This window comes from Dicentrarchus labrax, unplaced genomic scaffold (genome assembly GCF_905237075.1).
Source record: "Dicentrarchus labrax unplaced genomic scaffold, dlabrax2021, whole genome shotgun sequence".
Classification (NCBI taxonomy): Eukaryota; Metazoa; Chordata; class Actinopteri; family Moronidae; genus Dicentrarchus; species Dicentrarchus labrax.
Genome location: NW_026136722.1, coordinates 16,571,411 through 16,594,536, shown reverse-complemented (window position 1 = coordinate 16,594,536; position 23,126 = coordinate 16,571,411). Strand labels below are relative to the sequence as shown.

General features: G+C 40.0%; 1 protein-coding gene and 2 non-coding genes across 5 annotated transcripts in view; 2 read left to right on the top strand and 1 right to left on the bottom strand.

Annotated features, from left to right (window-relative positions):
• Positions 1 to 23,126, top strand: part of gjc1 (gap junction protein gamma 1) — a 44,355-nt gene that overhangs the window by 5,151 nt on the left and 16,078 nt on the right. Inside the window, exon 2 of one of the 3 annotated variants that reach the window (XM_051388373.1) lies at positions 12,052 to 12,141. The exons of the other annotated variants lie outside the window; for them this stretch is intronic. The gene's annotated coding sequence lies outside the window, so the exon portion shown is untranslated. The remainder of the gene's footprint in view (positions 1 to 12,051; positions 12,142 to 23,126) is intronic. 3 annotated transcript variants of the gene reach the window in all.
• Positions 12,309 to 12,380, bottom strand: trnac-gca (transfer RNA cysteine (anticodon GCA)). Its single transcript has one exon. It is a non-coding gene; the product is annotated as a tRNA-Cys (tRNA).
• trnac-gca (transfer RNA cysteine (anticodon GCA)) lies at positions 19,221 to 19,292 on the top strand. Its single transcript has one exon. It is a non-coding gene; the product is annotated as a tRNA-Cys (tRNA).

Here is a 23,126-nt window from a genome sequence, read left to right as displayed (position 1 = left end):
AGGGAATCCTCACCGCCATGATTCGTGTCATCCGTGTAGCACTGCTACAGCATGTGAACAGCTGTACAGTTTTATATAGTGTTGTACTTGCACACATTAAACTCAAAGTGTATCCATACCAATTGCAATTATTTGGCATAATGCTGAAACAGTTAGTCTATTGATTAGTCTGTCAACATAAAATTAATTTCCATTAATTTTGATAGCTGATGAATCATTTTAACTTATTTATTAAGCAAAAGTGCCAGACGTTTTCCAGTTTCAGGTCCCCAAATGTCAGAATTTGCAGCTTTTTCTGTTTTACATTAGTATAAATTGCATTTTTTGAAGGCATTTTGGTCTGTTGGTCAAATAAAACAAGCAATTTAAAGATGTCACTCTAAGCATTTGCTGACATTTTGGAGACTAAACAACTAATAGATTAATTGAAAAAGTAATAGACAAATGAATTGATAATGAAAACAGTCGTTAGTTGCAGTCCTAATTTACTATTCATTCAAAGTAATTAAGTTTACCTTAATAAATTGACATATGATATGAAACAAACCAAGTAATTATTATTTTCATGACTGAGTGATCATTTCTATGCATTAGTCCTAGCTAAAATAAATGACAAAGTATCATCATAAGTTCCCAGAGGACCACAATGATGTCTGTAAATGTTCTATCCCGTCTGATCAACAGTCAAACAAACTGAAAAGTATAAATCATTTGCAACGATCTGAATCAGAGAAAAGCAGTGAATCCTCACTTGGAGAAGGTGTAAGCAGCATGGACATGAAGAGTAAGAGAAAAAGATAGAGACAGACAGAGAGAACCCCACTGAGTGTGGATGAAATCAGATGTCACTTCCACCCAGCCTGAACTCATGAAGAGATATGGGCATTCTAGCAAATGAAAGCAGTCATGAGGCTCCTTCCCACCGGGAATGTCACTATAACATACCAGGATCAGCTCAGACATACACACTGTGCGCCCGGAAACACACACACACGCACACAGACGTACTGAGCCCTGCACGTACAGAGATGTTTACGCTCCAGTCAGTGTTGCACATGCATATTCAAACTGATATGTCAGACTCATGAATCTGTGCATGCTGACACATTTACATATGAGCTTGGCTGTCGTGGCCCAGGCTGTGATTCGGGGTGACAGGTCTTATGCCACTTCCCTCGGGTCACCGGAGGGGGCGGAGTCACCACGTGACAGGAGTGAAGGCAGAGAAATGCCTTTCATTCAACTGTCAGTCTCCAATGACACAACCTTTTTCTCTGTTTTAGTCACATTCCTGCGTTCAGTAGTGGTGAGGTAACGTGGGCTTCTACACAGCTGACTGTGTGCTCATGTGACTCATACCTGTTGTTTCACTTTCATCTGTGGCCGCCCTGCTTCGTTTCATGTTCACAGAGTAGGTTAAGTGGATTCCTCATGTTGCTATTTTTTGAGTGTATGAATTACAGTTATATTCACATCGATGCATTTCACTTTTATACCTACATTTCTGTTGTCAGCTGTTTATTTTCTCAGTGGTTAATTGGTTTGTCTGTAACGTCATATGTATAAATATTGGAAAATACCCACCATCATTTTCCAGAGCGCAAGATGATGGATACAAATAGCTTGTTTTATCCAACCAACAGTCTAAAACCCAAAGATTTTTAATTAACTATCAAAGAAAAGAATTAGATCCTTACATTTTTACTTGAAAATTAACTCTCTGATATCTATATACTCTAGTTAATGACATTTAGCAGCATTGGAAAACACTAATAACTCAGATTTTGTTGTTGTCTGTTGTTGGTCCTGTTAAAATCTCGCATTGGATTGAATTGTGGTGACGTAGCTACACTTGTTGTTTGCATTTGGATTAAAAAAGTGCACCTTTAAAGCTCTGTGTTATACTTTGGGTCCAAATGTGCAGCTGCTGTCTTGTACACTTTTAATGACACTAGACAATAAACAAACTGAACAGTTCTGTTATAGTCAGTATAAACAAAAAGAAAACCCATCACTTCTTGTGCAGAACACCAAAGTCGGCACCACATGTCAGAAGTAAGTAACTCTCACGGCTCTTTAGTCAGTCACACTGAATGCTTCATTACATCTTGCAGGAGTAAACAACAACATTGGTAAAACTTAAAAAAGTTTAATATTTTAACATGAAAAAGTCATTATAGAAATTGAATCTCTTGTATGGGGGAGGTTCCTCAAGATACACACTGGTGGAAGAAGTATGCAGTTCTGTTACTTAACTGTAAGTAATATCAATTTAAAAACACTGCATTACAACCAAAAGTCCTGTATTGAAAATCTTACCACGGTATTCTTAACAAAATATACTTAAAGTACCCATTATACTGCAGATTAGCCCCCGTGAGTGATATGTTTTTGCATATTATATTATTGGATTGTTATTACAGATGCATTAAGCAGCAGGCCTTTAATGTTGCTTTCGAAAAGGAACTTATTTAAACTACTTTGTAAACGATGTACAGTGATAAACTGATTTTCAACTAGTAACTAGTTGCTAAAGCTGTCAAATAAATGTTGTGGAGTAAAAAGGCCCAATAAAGCCAGTGTTTGGTTTGTTTGTTCTGGGCTACTGTAGAAACATGGCGGTTCAACATGGCAGATTCTGTAGAAGAGGACCTTCTCCCTCTTTAGATAGAAATGGCTCATTCTAAGGCAAAAGAAAACACAATGACAGACATATCTATGAATATTACTTTCAATTTCTGCCAATAGATCCAATGTTACACACTGGACCGTAGTTGGTGAATGTACGTCCCCACCAATTTATAAATGCTTCAGTAACATTTTTATTTTCTTTACAGATGTTTTGATTCAAGTAATTTAATCTCAATTTACACGCTTGAACACACCCCATGTATTTAACAGTTGCAGTGGTCCAGAGCTGCTAACCCCATGAAAGCTTTAAGTTTTTCTGGGAGAGTTTTAAAGGTTTAAATGGTGTTGAACAGACTTTTCCAGCTTGGTAACAACAACATCCTGGGGGAACACTTATTACGTGTGATATTTTGGATATTTTTAAAGTGACACAATAAAAAATCCGCCTCAGGCCCATAATACAGTTACTGGTTTCAACTTTCAGAGATCCATTTCAAGTGTAAAAAGTTTTCACAAACCCACAGTGTTCAGCCATGTTGCTCTGTGTAATCCTTTGAAACACTATCAACATAGGTGCAGTGAAGGAGTGCGCAGAGATTTCATTAAACACACAGAGTCACCTTCATTATCAGAACAAACACACTCACGAGTGATCAGCAGAGCGCCACTGACACTGTGGAGAACATATTAGAATCCATAAGGGGATCTGTGCCACAGCGCTGCACACGGTGGAAGGCATGCGCTGATCCGTCCACGAGCACTCACGCCTGATTGGCCCAGCTGGGGCAGCCACGGTCGGGCGATGTCCCCCTCGCTCTCTGTCACTGGCGGAGCTAAGCAGAGCAGCCAGGTTCACAGACCGCGGCCGACACCCTGTCACCGCCTTGCCTGGCACAAACCGCCACATGCTGAGGCACACACACACACACACACACACACACACACACACACACACACACACACACACACACACACACACACAGATGTACAGAAACATGCAGAAATGTGAAGAAAGCTGGAACACAGAGCAGAGAAAACCATAAGTATCTGAGGACACGGGGAGGATGACGTAAGGTCCGAAATGTAATTCTGGAAAGGAGACTTTTTTGGAGGTATTTTTGTTGCCCATGTTGTGATGATTCATTGCAACAATAACCAAATGCTCATATTACTCCCATTTCATCAGTGCTGTGTCAGCTGTTGCAGGCCCTCCACCCTCTCCCCCCTCCCTCCGTACTGCAAAAACGAATGACCTCCATTACTGGGTCACAGAGCTAATGATTTAGCCCATGATAAATGCATACACTATATTTTTTTTCCCAGTACAAAAATGAATTTGTTTTTTTTAGGACATTCATCACAGAATTAGCTGTGTAATAATACCACAGACATTGAGTCATGTTACCATGTTTAACCCACCAGCTTACGTCTCTTTCTTGACTGTGTTTTATCCATGTGACCCGGCAGAGGTCTGGCTCTTTAAATGTCTTAGAGAATAATTTCGCTCAATTGAGCAAATACGAGAGGTGACACTAATAAAAAGCTAGAAAGAGACGAGCTAGCACAGGGTTATTTATAGCCGCTGTTCCATATACAACGTGTTCCTCCAGACACAAAGATGCTCTGGGGTCATGCTAAGTGTTTATACAGTCTCCTATGGAAACCTCATACCTGACTAGATTTAACTGGATGTTTACTGGAGCTTCGGAAATAATAGGGTAGGTTTTAAGGATATGTTGCAGGCAGGAGTCTGGATTAAGGTTAGATGTAATTTGTAACCATGACTGGTGTTAACGCTCTAATAAGGGATTATTTTCTGACTTATTTCCAAGTCTAATAGAGGTTTATAGACTGTGTGGCTCAGATGGTTCAGTAATAACAGGTCTGTCCGTCCTTCAGTATCACATATTTTTTAGCTTTAAGTTTTATTCCAAACAAACCGGTACTTTTCAACATCCTCTGATACCAAATGTTCACAAACGTGACAATATGAAGTTTTTCTTTGTCATATGTGAAGATATGAGCCAGTGTCTTTTGGTTATGGACTAATGGTTGGATGAAAAAAGTTAAATTGCCCTTTTATAGACAAGACGAACAAGAGATTAAAGAAAATAATAGATTCATTTATGAGGAAACCAATCTTTGCAGCCCTAATTTACCACTGAAATAAGTTAACTTTAATAAATGTATTACTTCGAAACTCACATTAGGGCTCTAAACATCAATGCCTTTCATTATTTAGTGATCATTTCTTTACACAAGACCACCAGTTCCCAGAGCCTGAAAGTGATCTGTCTGTAAATTTTCTATTTTATCTGTCCAACAGTCAAAAAACTGCAAAGTGTTAATTATTTATAACGATATAAAACAGAGAAAAGCAGCACATTTTATTTTTTGAGAAGGTGCAAGCTACAAGAGAAAGTTTGACAAAGAGAACCACAGTGAATGTGGATAAAATCGATTAATTGAGGAAATAATCAGCAGATTATTCAGTGATAAAATTAATTGTTAGACAGGGGACAGGGTGATTTGATTGTGATTGATTTACACAATTCAATGACATTGCAATCGGGTGAATACAGAAGTTGCTGATGCTTTATTACCAGCAAAGAGAGGGAAGTCCCCCACATACAGTACAACCTGTCAGCCCGCTCTTGTCTCCATATTTGTGGACGACTCCTATTGCTTCTTCCTTTCCTGTTACATCGCCAACACGTGATGTGTCTCCCAGGACAGTCCTGTCCTCTCTGTCTCTTCTCCTGGAGTCATGTTTAAACAAGTAACATTCATACATGAATGGGTTTCCATGGCCACAAGGCCTCAGGATTATCTGAGCCATAGCCCACCATGGTGTGATGGGTAGGAAAAAGCCCAAAGGCGCACACAGATGCTCTCGTGCTACTAGTGTAGCCTTGATGATATCCTTACGGGCTAACACTTTGAGACTCTACGTCTAAAACAAAAAAAGAACGGGGAAAAAAAGATTTACTTGACACAAATGCTCAAGGCCCAACTTTAAATAGCTTTGTGCTGTTTTTTTCCTTTCTGTTTATTATTGGTTTGGGCCTCTGCTGCACCAGACCGTCTTGTGTAGGGGTTCGAGGGATCTGAGCCTCTCCCCTAAAGAAGCCTTAAGACAGACCGTTTACATAAAGATTACATAAAGTGCGTGTTTGTTCTGGGAATGATAATGACTTAGTGATTGTATGCGCACGCCGTAGGGGAGAGCAGCAGCTTCCTCGGCTGGCACACTGCAATTGTCTCTGGATCTCATCACTGCTAATGCCTCTGGTTTGGCATGGTAGCGCAAGAGCAGTCATGACCCCTCAACTTCAGCCCACCTTTCTGTCCAACCCCCAGAGCAGATACACACATTTCCCCCCTGACGTCAGCCAACCTGTCTGGTGTACTAACCCTGATGATTTACTACTTTTAGTACATGTTCTTATTCACTTTGTCTCTAAAGTTGTATCCCTTGTTATCGTGATAGCAGCGTTTTAATACGACAGCAAACTCTCCTTGAGCAGCTTCTTTCTCCGAATACAACAGAAGAGCAACTTAGGTATCGGTTTACAGTGCAGCCAAACAATCTTATGTTGTTGTATGAACAAAAATACAACCATGATCTGAATTCATGCTGGTATGTTTTTTTCCATGAGCAGGATACAGTAAAGTAAAGTTGGTTACCTTACTGAGGAACTGGAAGTGTGCAACCTCTCATCTGCTGCTCACTGCGGCTGCTCCTTTCTTGTTCATTACTCCCTTGCAACAACAAAACAACATGCTAAAAATGTCTTCTCTTTGAAATATACATTAAGTTTCTTTTGACTGCTTCACAATTAAAGCCGTTTCGCAGTTTGGATGCTTTTAATGTGTAGCAGCCTGAGTAGGGTGTTAGCTGTAACTTAATACAGCTCTGATACACTGTAGAGAGAGAAAGCAGTACGCAGCGAGGCTTTTTATCAATTTTGTGACATTGCACTACATCAGTTCTTGTGAATACCTCGTGCTTAAGTAGGCATCTGAATCTAGAGCCAGAGTGGCAGACTCCGCCACTACTAATAAAAACTGCTTTAGAGAAAGATAATCACAGACTGGCTACTAAAGAAAAAATGCCGACTACGTGTCAGAAATCAAAAGTGGGGTTGGATTTGATGAAAAGGATTCAAATTTAAAGCGCAGTATAGGCTGGCTGCATAGCAGGTAAACCCTTTTATGTATTATGATATATGAATACAAAACAATGGACTCTAACCTTGGACATGATTACATTATCTCACTTTATATATTCATGTTTATCTCTTATTGTAACAGAAGCCATACATAGCCCTAAACAAGAAGTGACTTTACTGTGTCCGTATCTTGATGCGGGCAAATGTAAGCACAGCACTGTGTGGTCTTTAATGTGATGTAGGAGATTTCATCAGGTTGCTGTATACAGTGGGCGCCTCGGCTGTGAGGCGGCCTGAGGGATTTGTCTCAGGCAACATTCGGTTTATGGAGTCCATACCCTCAGCTTAGAGAATGTGTACTTTATTTCTTTAGGCAATTCTTAATCAGACACATCTTTTTCTATCATTTCTGAATTGCTGTTGTTGTATTGTAATGCATTTTTTGCATTAGGACCATAACAATCTGATTTGAACATTAAACATCACATTGCTTTATGTCTACACTTGGCCTCAAAATAGCTTTTGTGCAGATCCTGTGCCTATTTAAATCTGTTCCCCCCATTATTTTCTCTCTGTCCTTTTTCTTCTCTTTGCTTTTCCTCTCGTTGTATCTGGACGGCATCCAGGCTGTGCTGATGACAATGTGAGCCTGGCTTCTGTCATTTCTGGGTTTTAGATCCCAATGTCACTGTAAGCAAAATCCCATTTTTGCACAACCAGACCTGTCAGTTGACATGGCAAGCGTGATTGCATGATTAAAGTTGCATTGGAACAAGTGTAACCGTAGGCGAGAACATATTGCTGCAATAGGGCTCTTTTTGTTCTCCAGTCATTCAGTATGTTTCCTTCTCCTCCAGCACTCATATGCCTTTTCAATCTTTTCTTTCCACCCCTCTTCTGCATCCTTTAAGTGTTTTGTAGGAAATTTGATTTACTCAGTACCGTTTGAATTCACTCACCATCTGCTGAATTTGGCTGTAATTCTGAATCAATTCTTAATGTTGGCAGCTTTGCATTGACTTGACTCCACATTTCTTTGAGCCTCCATTTAATCTTTTTATTTTTTTGTGGTCTCTGGCATGTTTTGATCTGTAAACAGTAAACAAAACACCAGTTCAATGACTCTCAATAAAAGACAGCTCACAGAGAAAACACCTCAACCAGTAATAATAAAGAAGAAGTGTGTTTCTGCATAAAAAATATGGACTGAGGAGGAGAGCAAAAGACAAGTGCAGTTACTGTATGTGTTTTTCAGTCAGTGGTACAACTAGCTGATTGATATTCATACAGACCTTCCTATACCATACCAAATAATTTAAACGTTGACTCTATTCCCAAAGAGATAATTAAAAATAAAACAAATAGGAAAAGTAGAAACAAAATATATCTTCAGTTGAATAATCAAAATAACTTCTTCTAATCAATGTCTCATAAAGAGGCACATGTGAGAGAAAATAATAATTTCAGGGAGAATAATAATTCCCACTAATCTTGAATCATATCGCAATTTTTTACCATATCATGCAGCCCTATTCATAATTGGAGGATCAGAGTTTACAGCCATGCTAGTCGCAATATGAGCCTCTACTTAGGCACAGCAGTGCTTGGAGCTAAACGCTAACCTATTCACAATGACAGTGCTAGCATGCTGATCGGGGATGTGCAGAGGATGCTAGAAATGAAGAAATAAATGCCTCGAGAGACTACTTTTGTGACACTGTTAAAGTGATATTTAAATGTAAAATAAACCCAGTGATGGAGGTTGGTTTCAAACACTGCCACATGACACTGACACATGAGTTAATTAAGGATGCATGTGAAAAAAAATATATATATTTCACTCAATTCTCCTCACATATTAACCATCCAAACTCTGACTGTCATCCTCAGTTGCAGAAGCTCAGCTCAATACTGCTGACAAAGATACACTTCCTCTAGTGGCTGCCTCTCTCTCGCCTCCATATTCGTCTCGTCGCTTACCACCTCCCATTAGAAGAATTGCTTTAGTAATAATGGGCAATAAGAAGATGCTGATATTGTATAAAGTAAAGATGCTCTTACTATGTGCCACCAAATTAGTTTAATATAATTCACATATTATATTATAATACTTGGAAGTCATTATGTACTTTGGCCACAATTATTGAAAGCAACACATAAAAAACATAAAATTATGCAGGTTTATTGTTATATTATATTAAGAAAATCACCAAAGTTCAATTCATCCTGATCGGGACGTGAATATCTGCAGCACATCTAATGGCAATCCATCCAGTGGTTGTGAAGACCTTTTTATATGTCCAAAACCTCATGGTGGTGCTAGACGAAAGGTCAGAGGAAGTCATTAGGATTCCTCTCCTGGGAACCATGAATGTCTTTACCGAATGTTGTGACAATCTATCCAATAGCTGTAGAGATATTTCAGTCTGGACTGAAGCGGACCGACTTTGCCATCCGTAGATCTATACAGTAGTATGGCTAGAAGTAGGGTTATTGCCACACACTACTATCCTTTTATAGGGACATGTATGTCGCTATTTGAATGAATTCAGGCTGAACTCTGTATCAACTCTGTCTCTTAGTATTTTGGTTTGATAAACCTTGGCCCTTCCTGCAGCTGGGGTCCTCAGTCAGCCTGCTTTGCTCCTCAGGGGGAGTACAGTGCAGTGATAGTGTCCATGGTGCAGTCAGATGAAAGTGGATGATGGCTGATGAATGCTATGCACTGGCACTGACTTATTACCCAGATATTAAAGTATAATAGCCTGGGAGATCCTTGTCCCCTGTCATTCATGTCCCAGCCATGGCCAGATATAAATATAAATGCTGTCCTGTGGACTTATCAAAAGAAACAGGGTCAGGGTCAGTGTCTGTCCGCACATTGGTAGGTTTTTTTTGTGATTGGGTGTGCCACAACTGGAAGGATGTGCTAAAGCATCCTTGGGCAAGATGCTTAACCCCTACCAGCTCCCAGCAGAGGGTTAATTATTCCCCCGAGGCATGAAACAAACGGCTGCTATAAGAAGAGAAAATGTTTTGAGATATTCTCCTCTGATGTATGTGGTGCACATTTTTAGGAAAGAAAGAAACAGAAGGTACTGTATAATTCCTGTTCCTCTGTGAGAAAATTGTTTTACTTTCACTTTTTGACCAACTGCACAAACTCAAACTCAGCGTTAAATGTGTTAGTTAGGTTATCTCCCATAAAAGACTTACAACACCATGTCTTTATATTTATTACATGGAAACAACTTCTTTCTTGAGAGATTACATACTTTGGACTTTCTTTCCCATGTATTATTGCAAAAATTGATAGATGAGAAATTGCAATCAAAAAGAAAGAGACACCCAAGAGGGAGGGGACAGACTGCTCGGCCTACAGACCAGACACCACAAGTGGGCAAGGATATTGGTGTTGAGTGAATCATTCATGTCAACAGGGAGACTCAGTTGCAGATTATCAGGGGTTCATGTCAACGGCTTAACCCAAATATAACCTTAATTAGAATATAGAGTTGCTCCGTGCATCATAAGGGAACATGTAAGTGTGTTAAAGGACATGCATTCACGCCAAACATGAGCCTTGAGCACACAGACATCCCCCCCCCCCCTTCCTCTACAGTAGCTCAGCCAAAATCATCTTCTCAGCATTCAGTCACTGTGATGGCAAGGATGTCTCTACTTATCTGGAGTAAACAAATTCAACTGCGGTTGGCAGTGGCATTTGGCCTGTGTGTGCTCTCCTTCCTGGCAGCATGTGTGTGTGGGGCTGCTGCCATCGGACGCAGCAACACGGAGCTGAGATCCCGAAGTCAGCCGATGCTCCTCTAAGATGTCTGACTCAAACAGCCCGCTGCCGCAGGGCGAAAGCCACATTTCATTACACAATGCTAATTAATTTCAGGAGGAAGTCATGCGTGTTCATAACTGATTGACTCATTGTCACACCCTAAATAGAAGTCCATGATTCGTGATGCTCTAAGTGCCAATTTCACGCTAGCTAGAGGGGTGGAAGTTAAGCTATTAACTTGTTTAAAGTGAAATGTCAGGTGCCAAGAAAGGGTCGACTTTAATAGGACAGCTGTTAATCAGTCACTCATTAGTGTTGTTGCATTGTATTACATCCTCAGGGACCTGTTTGTGATTTATGTTCTATTAATACCTCACTTTAAATCTGTTTGTCATCTGTAAGGTGAGCGTTGAAAGAGTCCACCCTGACAAAAGCAGAGCGGGATGAGCGCAGTTGGCAGGTCTCAGGTCCGCTTTGGCTCGAGACAATGAGCTTCACAGTAAAACGAGGCTTCCGCACAGGAGCAGCCTAATGCTCTTATGTCCCCCTTCATCTCGTTCCCTCTGTCCCTGCTTTACCTCGATTAACCCATTTGTCTTTTCGCCATGCAGCCTCCCTCTGAGGTCAATCTAGCCGAGCTCAGAGAGCCATTTTTCACGGTCAGTCATAAATCTTCTCTCTAATCAGCTCCTGTACACAACAGCTGGCAGGGACGTACCCCTGAGCACAAAAAAAAATCAATCTCATCAATAAATGAAGAAATTTTGCGTTTTTGTGCGCGCTCGTACAGTAATTGACCCTTGTGTTGAAGTAAATCTTTTGCTCTGCTTGTAAGCGTTTTGTTTTACGTCACTCCTCTTGTGAAAGCATACAAAATCCTGTATTGGATAAGAGCAAGATGGTACTGTATGTGTGCACTGGACTACAGCCGCACAAACACAAAAGATGGGGTTGCACATTTGTATTCTTGTCATAGCTACATTGAAATTAAGCAGCGTCATTTCGCCCTCATGAGAAACCTCTGATTTGTTAACACCAAACAGACATTAATTACTTCTTCTGTTTTACTTTTTCTGTGCTGAACTGAATGCTTTGTTAACCTTTTCCTTTGTTTTAAAGCTGCCCTCTGTATGTCGTGCCCCTCCAAAATAAGAGCTAGTGGTAAAAAATATGAAATCCTGTACGAGGAACACCAATAAAGGATGTGAAGAGCCACCTTTGTTCTCCTTCAAGTGCTGTTTAATAGGAGACCATAATCATTTAAATGTTACTATATCACCCTCTTATATCTATGCTAGTTATTCATAAAGTGTTGGATAGCCCTCGATGGTACAGTACAGTACATAGAAGTCTTTTAGATAAAAAGGTGTCATCTCTGAAAAGCAGGTTTAAATTTTAAACTGTGTAGTTATTTCTTTGTGTTTGGCAACCGCTATCTCTTCTCTGTTTGCTTCTCAGTGGCTGCCATGGACACTCAAAACAGAGCTATGTACATAAACACCATTCCCAGAGCAAAGCTCCACCTTCTGGACTGTGGGAAAGCACAAGGTAAAAAGTGGTACTTGAGTTGTACACAGATTCAGGGGGCATCTGGAGTTGAGCTAGAAGGTGTCTGAGCTGCACTTCTCTACACCACATTCCCCGCGCACTGTTTGATATTTGGCATCAGCTTGCAGCACGGGACAAAAGAAGTATTAATGTCACCACAGTGGAACAGGGGGCACCCAGAGTTGAACTGGGGACCTCTTGATCTGCAGTCAAATGCTCTACCACTGAGCTATACCCCCTTCCACCTTGTTCCCTAATTCTGATTGAGCAGATCTCACATTATAAATGGATGTTCACATACTAAAACATGCCTTATGAAGGGTTTCAGTTTTTTTTTTTTCATTTTTACAATTTAATAGTTAGTTATTATACTAACATGACTTGCTTTGTCTAGCTAACTGAAGGCTTATTAAAGGTAAAAACTGACTATTGATATTTACAACTGCAGACTCAAATCTAAGGAACCACCAGGCAATTAACAGATACATGTCTTAGATGTTCTTTTAAACTTTTTAATTTGAACTAATAGAAAATGTTACCGGACTACAAATGTATTCAATTAAAAGAGGGAGAGATAAAAGAATCACTCTTTGGTCATAACCTACAGCAGTTGTTTCCAACTTGGGGGGTCGTGACCTTCCATTACTGCATAATTTTACAACTTACAGTTAAAGCGGCAAAAATAGAAGGCAAGCCAGTCATTAATAAAGGGAAATACATATATAGATGTTAGTAAATTGTTAATAAAAGCTTCTTTCATTATAGTTATCCATTGAGTCTGGCATTGTAAGTCTTAGTAAGTTCCTAATAATGTATTTATTTTTTATTTTAACTTTTCTAGATAGTAAGTAACTGTTTAAAAGCTTGAACAGCTTAACGTTGCACCGATTTCTGGCTTATTAGAAGTCTATATAGCATTAATAAATGATTTATTAACCACTAATAAAGCAGTAGTCACGATTTAAACCTTGCATATGCCTGGCAACCTAATCTGTACCATTTGGAGGCTTTAAGTTAAAGCTGGGTTTAAAAGCTGAAACAACTAATTAATTAATAACTTGATCAGTGGACAAAATATTTATTGTTTTGAGCTTCTTAATTGTAAAGATTTGCTGCTTCTCTTTGTGTTATATGATTTTGCTCTGAATATCTTTGGCTTTCAGACTGTTGGTCAGACAAAACAAGCATTCTGAAGACATAACTTTGGGCATTTTTTTTTACTTTTAATAAGATTAACTGATAATGAAGATAATCATTAGTTGCAGTCCTGCAGTGTATTTAGTAATCAAGGTCAAATCTGAACGGCAATATCGTTCAAAACCAGCTTTTTTCTCCATGAGTTATGGTGGGGATGTAATAGGTGGTTACTGTCCCGCAGGCACCGTACTATAGGCCGCTATACGTGACCTCCAACTCAACACGGAATGAGCCATTATTCTCATCCAGTGGCAGGCGGTGTATGTGATGTGTAAAGAGAGACTGTCTTTCCTTATGGATGATGATGAGCAGGAGGAGGTGGAGGTTTTGGAGAGGGGGGATGGTCGACAGAGAACAGTAGCAAGAGCAGAATGAGGGAGGTTGGCGGAAGGGTGCGAGTGTGTTGGGATTCGTGGGGGCGGGTAAGCGAGGGCCCACAGGGAGGAAGGTGGGGGATGGTGAGGAACGAGGGGATACTACTGCTTCCCCCCACACATACACACACACACACACACACACACACACACACACACACACACACACACACACTTTCAGATATTATAATACCTCTACACTGCGAGCTGGCTAGTGAGCGAGCTCCATTTTCTGCCCTCAGTGCCAGACTATGAATGGGGGATATTGCATGAGAGCTTTGTCTCTGCTCAGCGCTCGGTGCCATGTGCTGAAACAGGGCGCTCCATTCACCCACACTCGGCGAGTTTGTCTCATTAGACTGTGGGCGCCATGCGTGTGGAGCCGCCTTTGTGTGTTTGTGTATACATGCATTCCTGTTTGTTTCTATAGAGTGTGAGAAGGGATCGCTCTGCTCGTAGGGGTTTGCCTTTGTAACATATGTGTGCATGAGGCTTAGGTCAACATCTGTATTTTAATTTTGTTTCTTCCCTGTGTCGCAGATAGAGGATAACAAAGGATAGAACCTAATATCAGGGAAGCAGGGAGGGGGTGGACTACTCTCTCCAAATTCAGTCAAGATTTTCCCGCCCTCAGGCCTGTTGTGAAATCGACACACGCTTTGATGGCCGCGTTCCCCTTCGGGATTGCCTCGTCCAAAAACAGCTCGCAAACCTTATTTTAGAGCCCGCTGCGAATCCTTGACCCGTAAGCGTGTTTTTTTTTTGTTGTTTTCACTTCATATACACATGTTGAATTGCAACATGCAGAGGGCGAATGAGTTTGTGTTTGAAACGCACCATCAGCGCTATCCTCCGAGTCATCTCTCATCACCATTCTACTCTTTGTATCTATCAGTCTTTCAGACAGCAGAATGGCCCCTACAGTGTAGACCGAGGCTGAAAGCTGCAGCTGCTGCACACACTGAGCGGAGGCAAGGGACAGCACTCCCCCTGCTCCTCTACGCACACACACACACACACACAGAAGAGAGAGAGAGAGAGAGAGAGAGAGAGAGAGAGAGAGAGAGCTGCTCCTCCCTGTTTGTCTGATGTTTTGCTTTGCTTTAATAGCAAGACTGATGCCATTTAAATCTTTCGCTTCAATTCACTCAATGCAAATCCAGCTGCATAAGTGGGTTACCAAAGTCCTTTACTGACACACAGGCGAGGGCAGTGAATGCAGCGTTGCCTATACGGCCAGTTCAACTTTATTTACTGATAAAGGAATCAAACATGAAAGATCTGCTACGTGAAGGTTGTTGAAATTTGCATCGTTTTGCATGCTGCTAAAAATCATTTAAGCTCCAAAGTAGCATTTCAAAATGATTGTGCAGCCATTTTCACTTCCAGAATTTCAATTAAGAGATTAATGTTTTATATCTCACACAACCTTGATATATGAGCATCGACTGGGCTTTGTGTTACTAATGATCATTATCAGCTATGCAGTGATTTCATTGTTATTTATTTGACAGCTGTTGTTGATATTTATTTTATTTGCAGATTAAGATTTTCCACACAAAGCATACAAATCATCTTATAAAATACGACACATTGTCAGAGATTAAATGACAGTATATAAAGAAGATTTATCACTATTGCTATACTCCAAGATCCTGTACTTTATGTTTGACCCGAGCTCAAGGTGATGAGCATCATTGCACATTAGTTGATCTGAGCTCTGACGATGACAGAATCTGATGAAACTATAAATAATGAAAGCACAGTTTAATTTGAAAAATGATTTACTCCTGAAAATATAAAAAAGAGTTAAAATGCTAATGCCTACTTTTGAACAACAACCATAAATATATTTATTTATAAATTAAACTTATACTCCACCAAGACATTACTACAACATTAAAATGCTGCATCAATAATAACGCTGCAATAATATAATAAACCATTTATACAATATGATATAATAATCTCATATAGGTCTATTGTTTGACTTTTTGATGGTAAAAATGTTCTACTTTAACTTAAAATTGTAAATGCAGAACGTTTTATATTATGTTAATAGCAAAAGATCTAAACAATTGCTGTGACTGATATCATGTGACATAATTTTTCATACATCATACATGTATAAATCATAAGTATCATAGGATATTAACCACTACAAAATGCTTTCTAGCTCTTTAATTCTCATATTTTGTCTCATATAAGATGAAAAATGCACACAAACATGCACGTACAAGCATCGTCAAAGGCCTACTAAATCCAACTTCTTCCATTCACATTCTCCCTTTCACAGCATAAACACATGATGATCATTTTGGAAACAGCTGTGGTATTTATACATATTTGGGATGTTATTTAAAGAAGCATTCCTCTCCTTCATCCGTCTTCCCTCTGCCCGGCTTTTCAGCTCCTGTGGTATTAAAGATACGCTGCGGTAAATGAAGTCATCCCTAATCCCGTATGTGCTGTATGGCCCCCCTGACGAAGACTCATCAAGGTGAAAGTGCTGTGTGATTTGTTGGATATTATTAGCATGGTAATAGGGTCTTAGAAGACATGGAATGAGAGGGAGCGGCACACGCTGTGCATCCAGGTGTGTGATATTTAGCAGCAGCAGTTGCCTCGGGAACAGATCTGTCAGACAAGTGAACCCACACTGTAATGAAAGACTGGCCACTTCCCTGGAGAATGTGAATAATATGAATAAGAATAACACACATGTACAGTAGTTTGCGAGCGCACACATTCATAGGTTTAAACACACATAAACACACACGCCCATTCCCTCTGCCCTCTAAACCTGTCACCAAAGGCAAAGGTGCTCTGCACATGCACCTACACATGTAGACACACACACACACATCCACACGTCGAATACGCTCCATCCCCGCCTGAAGACTCAACAAGAAACATCTAATTCTGAGTCACTCTAAGCCTGACTCACATGTATACACAGACACAACCACAGAGCAGTTTTCCCCCAGGAGCTCTAGCTTTTACCAATGCCCTTTAACTTGGTTACTGGGACATATTTTATCTGTAATTCATCATATATTATATACTCATACTAAGTCAATACATTGCACACACAAACAACTGCCTTCATTCACACACAGACCCTCAGACTCCTCCTCTGTCAGCCCTCCCTGCCTCAGCTCCTTCCTCCTTCCTTCTCTAATGAGTCTCTGAGAGTGCAGGTGAGCCTGACCCCAGGGAGGCGATAGCTTCCACGTGTGTGCACGTGTGTCTTGGCATTGCATTATTGTGGATGATAATGGACACATGCTCATGGAGATGCCCGAGCATCCGTTCACCTCCGGTTAACTCCTCTCCTCCCCGCTAATTAGAGATGAGAATCTTAAGGCTGATGAGTCAAAGTATGAAATGAAGTGCAGCTTAGTCCTGCTGCTGCTGCTGCTCCACATGTGATGGTCCAAAGAGCGCGTGTAGTCATCTGTCTGCAGCAATTAATTATATGGGGTTCAAAAGAAAAGGTTAGCAAAATAAATTAAATGCACAAACAAATGCTGAGCAAGGGAAAACTATTTATCATAATAGTATCATCAATTATTATTATGCCAGAAAGTTATCATTAGTTCTGCTGATGAGAGGCCATCCAGAGTTGAACTGGAGACCTCTGGATCTGCTGTCAGAGTCTGTGACACTGAGCTACAACCTGCTGCTCTATCTTCCACTTTAATAGCGATACATAACAACACACATTTGCTAGGGTTGTTTTCTTATGCTCCATTTGTAGATGATGTTCAACATACACTGCCAGGAAGTGTTATACTTGTTCTTTCTAATTTAAACTGTCCACACTACCCTACATGGTATCCTTTTTTCTTCAGCACAAACATGTAAAAAATGTAACAAGTATAAAAAACATAAAGCTGGTATAAACTCAAAATACAAGAAAAATGACACAGAGGCCTTTACAAATGCACAAGTAACTAACTCAAACAGTTTGAGATCAGTTTTTATACAGCAGAAAGAAATTCCACTCTTTTTACGTTCTGTTTACATGTAGATGTTATGTTCTACAGACATGAGTGAGATAGTTTGTGGAAGTCCCACATCGGCACTTCTGATAGTTTTCAGCTGGTTTCTACATGAAGTTACATTACTGGAAATAAATCATGGTCAGTGTGTTAACCAACGAACTCCAGATTAAAGCAACGCAGCAGATAAATACGAACGAGGATAACATTCCACATACGGACTCACAGCTAGGATTGTGTATTATTAACAGAGGGGCTACTAAGAGTTTAAAAAGGGACTTCTTTATCTGCAGCTGCATGTTCCTGAGCTATAACCACATGAGTGTGACAGTAACAATATAAGATAATGTATGTTTATCGTAAGGTGGCGTGATACAGGGCTCTTATAGTCTTGTTTTGCCGTCTTTGGGCAACAAATTGTACCTAAAATACATAACTACGGGTACGTGAAAAAACTGAGCAGAGATTAAATAAACATGCACCAACATGATTGTATTCTACAGAAGACAGTGTGTGTGTGTTACAGCTCTCATATGGTTTAAAGCTCTACACTTTGAAGCCCCTTTTCACACAGCTATAAGCTCCCCTATTGTTTGCTGGAACACACAGCAAGGTCACACGTGCACTGAGAACTGTTTACATTGGCTACAAACACAGGGGGCACCCAGAGTCAAACTGGGGACCTGTTGATCTGCAGTTCAAACGCTCTAACACTGAGCTATACTCCTCTTGCATGTACTGTGTATGCATGTATCAGGTTGGCTCTTTTTAATGCTGAATTTCACCCAGAGACCCTCAGATCAGAGCTACAACAAACCAGACCCGAGTCAAGGAGGAATCGCCTCGCCTCTCAGTCACAGATATCTCGAATATGTGGGTTCACTCGTGAGCCTCCGAATGTCTTAGCACTGTGTTTGATAATGAACATGTCCTTGTAGATTCACCCCGTGTTAATTAATTTGCTCCATGCTAATTACGGACAAAAATCAACAAGGGCTTAATATTCCCAAGGACTTTCCTTGCAGTTAAGGGTGAAACAAAGCGTTTCAAACTGGTGTACATGAGACGGAGATACATGAACCCTCCAGTGAACTCACACTTAGCAAAATGTACTTTTCTCGAATTGTCTTGCCATTGGTCAATTAATCAAATTTAATTACTTGAAAAGAAGTGCTGCGTTTTAGAAATGATCTACACTGTGAGCTTTATTTATTGGACTTGGTTTATTGTTGTCCTCTGGTGTGCATTAGTTAAGTCTCAGCAGGATGATTTCCATAGACTGCATGATATGGTTGTTTAGATTGTTTTTTTCATTAGAGTGCAACACTATTTATAGTAAACATTGTTTATGGTGTGCTATCTTTAGACCCTATATCCATCCATCCATTCATCCATCACCCTATGAAGCATACATGTCTCTATTCATATACTATTCTCTCTGGGATGAAGAGGTCATGCCAGATAAAACAAAACAAAGCCACCTCCACAAGCCCACCATGCAAAGGGGGGTATAGCTCAGTGGTAGAGCATTTGACTGCAGATCAAGAGGTCCCCAGTTCAAATCTGGGTGCCCCCTGTGGAGAGTTTATACTGATCCTTTTTATGCTGTTTATTTCACTGATGATTTTCTGTTGTCTCTTTCCGTTGAGGCTGGAAAGGCTCAAATGAAACGAGCAGGAATCCGAGCCCTGACACTGAGAATGAGAACCACTGGCATATAACACAGAACATTATGTAACAGCCACAGGTGTCAAAAAGTGTGTACTAGTGTCTTCTGAAAGTCTACAGGTTTCCGTTCCAGCCAGACACCACACACGACACTGCAGGTAGTTGTGCCTATAAATTCCTCCTCTCTGCCTGAAGCTCTAATCAGTGGCTGCAGTTACAGGGTGCTAAATAAAGTGATCGGAAACACGCTGTTTAACCTGCGGCGAGCACTTTGCTCTAATATCGATTCACTGAAGTGGTTTTGTACTGAAGCAACAGTGTGAGCAATTAAGCTGTGGAAGATGCCCTTAATGATCTATAAAGGCAGTAAAACGTTTCACATATAATTAATGTTGCAGACTCATTTCCTTCATGCTTATTATTATGGCTGACGATTAAGGGCTGAGAAGAATGAAATGATGTGACTTCAAGGGCAGCTGTAGACAGGTAAAGGAGTCTTAAAGAAACTTTACAACCTTTTTAACTTCCCAGAACTATTTTTATACAAAGAATTTTAAACTTTAAATTAACCGATGCACCATTACTTTATATATTCTGATCACTTAGTTGTTCTGTCCCGCAGTATGGTAGAACATGTTGACTGCGCTATAGATAATTAACGTGGTCAGGGACTGGGGGGAAAAAGGGGGACTGATTATACAGGTCCCTCATGTGAGGAGATACTGAAATAGCAGTGGATGTGGGAAGGGGTCCATAACAAATACAGGTCAACACATTCTCACTCCCAGTTCGTTCCTTCCTCTAGCAATAATAATTATGCAACGTCCTGTTATTCCAAATAAAGCTGGTGTGGTTGAAACAGTCACAGTTGGGTTAAGTGTAGCCATAAAAACTACTCCTTCGATGTAGGCACAATAAGAACTAGATTACATTACGTACCTGAAATAATTAAAGTACAGTATGTTACTTCAAAGAAAATATTAACTTTTGCTTTCATGTGGGGCACAAACAGCCACCCCACCCCACCACCTCCATGTGTGTACTGTCTTATTCATTATAGTACAGCACCTGACTTTGACAGCAGGTGCGTCCAGAAAAGATACTAGAGGGATATCATATTTTGGGCCAATGACCAAGCTGCCGTATATGACGACTTGTGTGACGCCCCTGCACACGGTGTATTTATAAATGAATATAATCAAAATAACACAATTAGAACAAGTGCGCCTAAGATTTAAGATACATAATCACGACTGAATTCATGACTTGCAAAAAAATGCAAATCCGTCATTATCCCGACCACATTTAAGCTAAATTGGTACTCAGATTTGAACTACTTAAAGTCTGTAGACTTGAGATAAAAGAAGAAGCTCTTCACCTCTTTGTATCAGTCAGTGAAATAACCTATTGAGTGAAGTTCTTTCTCACTGATGCGCTTCTGTGTCTGCTCACACTTTTTGTTTTGAATGCACAGAAATAGAAACTACCTACCTACTATCCCTGTGTAAAGAAAAGGGACAGAGTTAAACAGGAGACCTCCGGGCCTGCTTTCAAATACTTGGCCAATGAGTTATACCAGTGGATGAAATGAGGCTAAATGGCATCCAAACATTCATTCCAATGGAAGCTGCTCACCCAACCCTAACACCAAAAACGTCTCTTTCTCTCTGGTTGCTTTATCGCAGTTTATTCTATACTACCTCTTAAATCTACAGCTGGTTTAAAAAGGAGATGAGGAAGCTTCACCCAACTTGTTGCCTCTCTGACACTGTAATGTTACATCTGTTGCCACTTTAATATTTATACCACACACGTAGTTTATAGGAACAGCTGCTCCTGCGACTCTGTATATGAAATACCATATGCAGACAGAGTCAAGAGGTTCAGTTACTGTTTGACTAAACATCAGAACTGGTAGGAGGTGTTGACTTACAGTAAAGTCCCCCTTTTTGTCTTTACTCTCTCAATGTGATATACTTTATGTTGAAACTAGAGGTGGAAATCACAAATCACATTGCTCATTTAACACAACACTGAGTATGTTACAGTAAGTTAACTTGAGTGCAGGTGAGGAAGTGTTTTGGTTGGAGTCTCGTCAAAGTTAGTTGCTATTCAAACTTTCTGGTGGTAAACTTGGAAATTCCTGACTTCACTTGTTGATGAGGACCACTCAAATCTACTGTGTTGTCATCTTTAAAGATGCACTACTTCCCACAGCTTTTCCATGAAATGCCTCAGGCTTAATGCACATTCATAGCAACCCGTCAGTCTGCAAACGGAAATAGAGAAATTGCTGTAATGGCTTGAGCGGAACCATATTGTAAAAAAAAATAAAATGACAAGTAGACGTCAATCTTTCACTCAAGCCTCTTCTTGAAAATGCTTTGATGCTTACATGGATGATCCACTGTCAAATGAGCCAAATTCGTTTGGTTTATGCAGACAGGCTGAAGGATTATGGGAGTTAAGCAATCCCAATCTCCTCAATCCATCTATGAGTTGTCTGTTTTATGACATGCTGATATATAGAGTTTTTAAGGCTGCTTATATGCATTCTGAATATACAATTTTTAATGCTAAAGATTTACAAGACCTTCAGTTTTGATAAGTTGGTGCAAATATGAAGCAGTGCTGTGAAATTAAAGGTTTCTTTGCAACATAATATGACACTATCCTCATGGCGTCAAACCACACTATATAAAGTATACAGTTTATTCTGTATGTAATCTATCTAATATACACACTTCATGCAGGCCTAGATTTACTCACCAAGGGCAAGTCACACCCACTGAATGTGTTTTTATATGGTACATTATCCCCAAGGAGGATAATATACATCAATTATGAACTCAAAAAATTCAAACTCCGACTCTAAATAAGTGTCTTTTTTGTTTTTTATGCCTGTAATCTGGGAGCCTTTACAGTAAGTGGTCACCAGGTTGCACAAACAAACCGGCACCAACAGTTTGTCTTTCATACTTTGTTATTTTGTTGGGGAATATTTCAGTGACATCTGATCAGTCTTAGCTGAGTCCGATGAAAGAGTGAACAGAATAACTCCAGTCTCTGTCGGATGTTGTCTCTGGGAGGAAGTCAGCAGATCATCACAACACAAACCAAAGCTCACAGACATCTAATATTAACAGCCTTTGTAATGCTGCACTGAAGACAAAGGTATCATGATATGGCTCTGCTGGAGACAACTATGACAGCAGGAGAAGCTACAGCGTGGTTAAATATAGTTATACAGTATATAGTAGTTGTCTTAACAGCTAATCGTGTTAGCAGTGAAACTATGATGAATTAGCAATAATTAGAGTTATGATACCAATACCAGTATCAAAAATTCCTCTGAGACTGATAAGTATGCGGGCCTGTGCACTGATTTAATACCATGTCATTTATTAGTCCAGAAATGGGACCACACTACTTCCCAGCAGTGTCTCATTTGCCTTTTTTTCCCAGGATAGCAAAGTCATGACCTGCCCCACTCTGACTTTGACTCTGAGTTTAAATAATCATAATGTACAGGCTTAGCAGTGTACGCTTGTTCAAAAATAATAATATATGCATAAATATACATATTTCTACATGCATGCTGTATGTGATATTGATACGGATGAACTGCACAAATATTGCGTAGCACTCTTTAATTGTATTACACAAACATTATTCAAGATGGTTCCAAGCATATTATGGTAACTTTATTTACTTCCATACTCAGTAGTATCCCAAATCCATA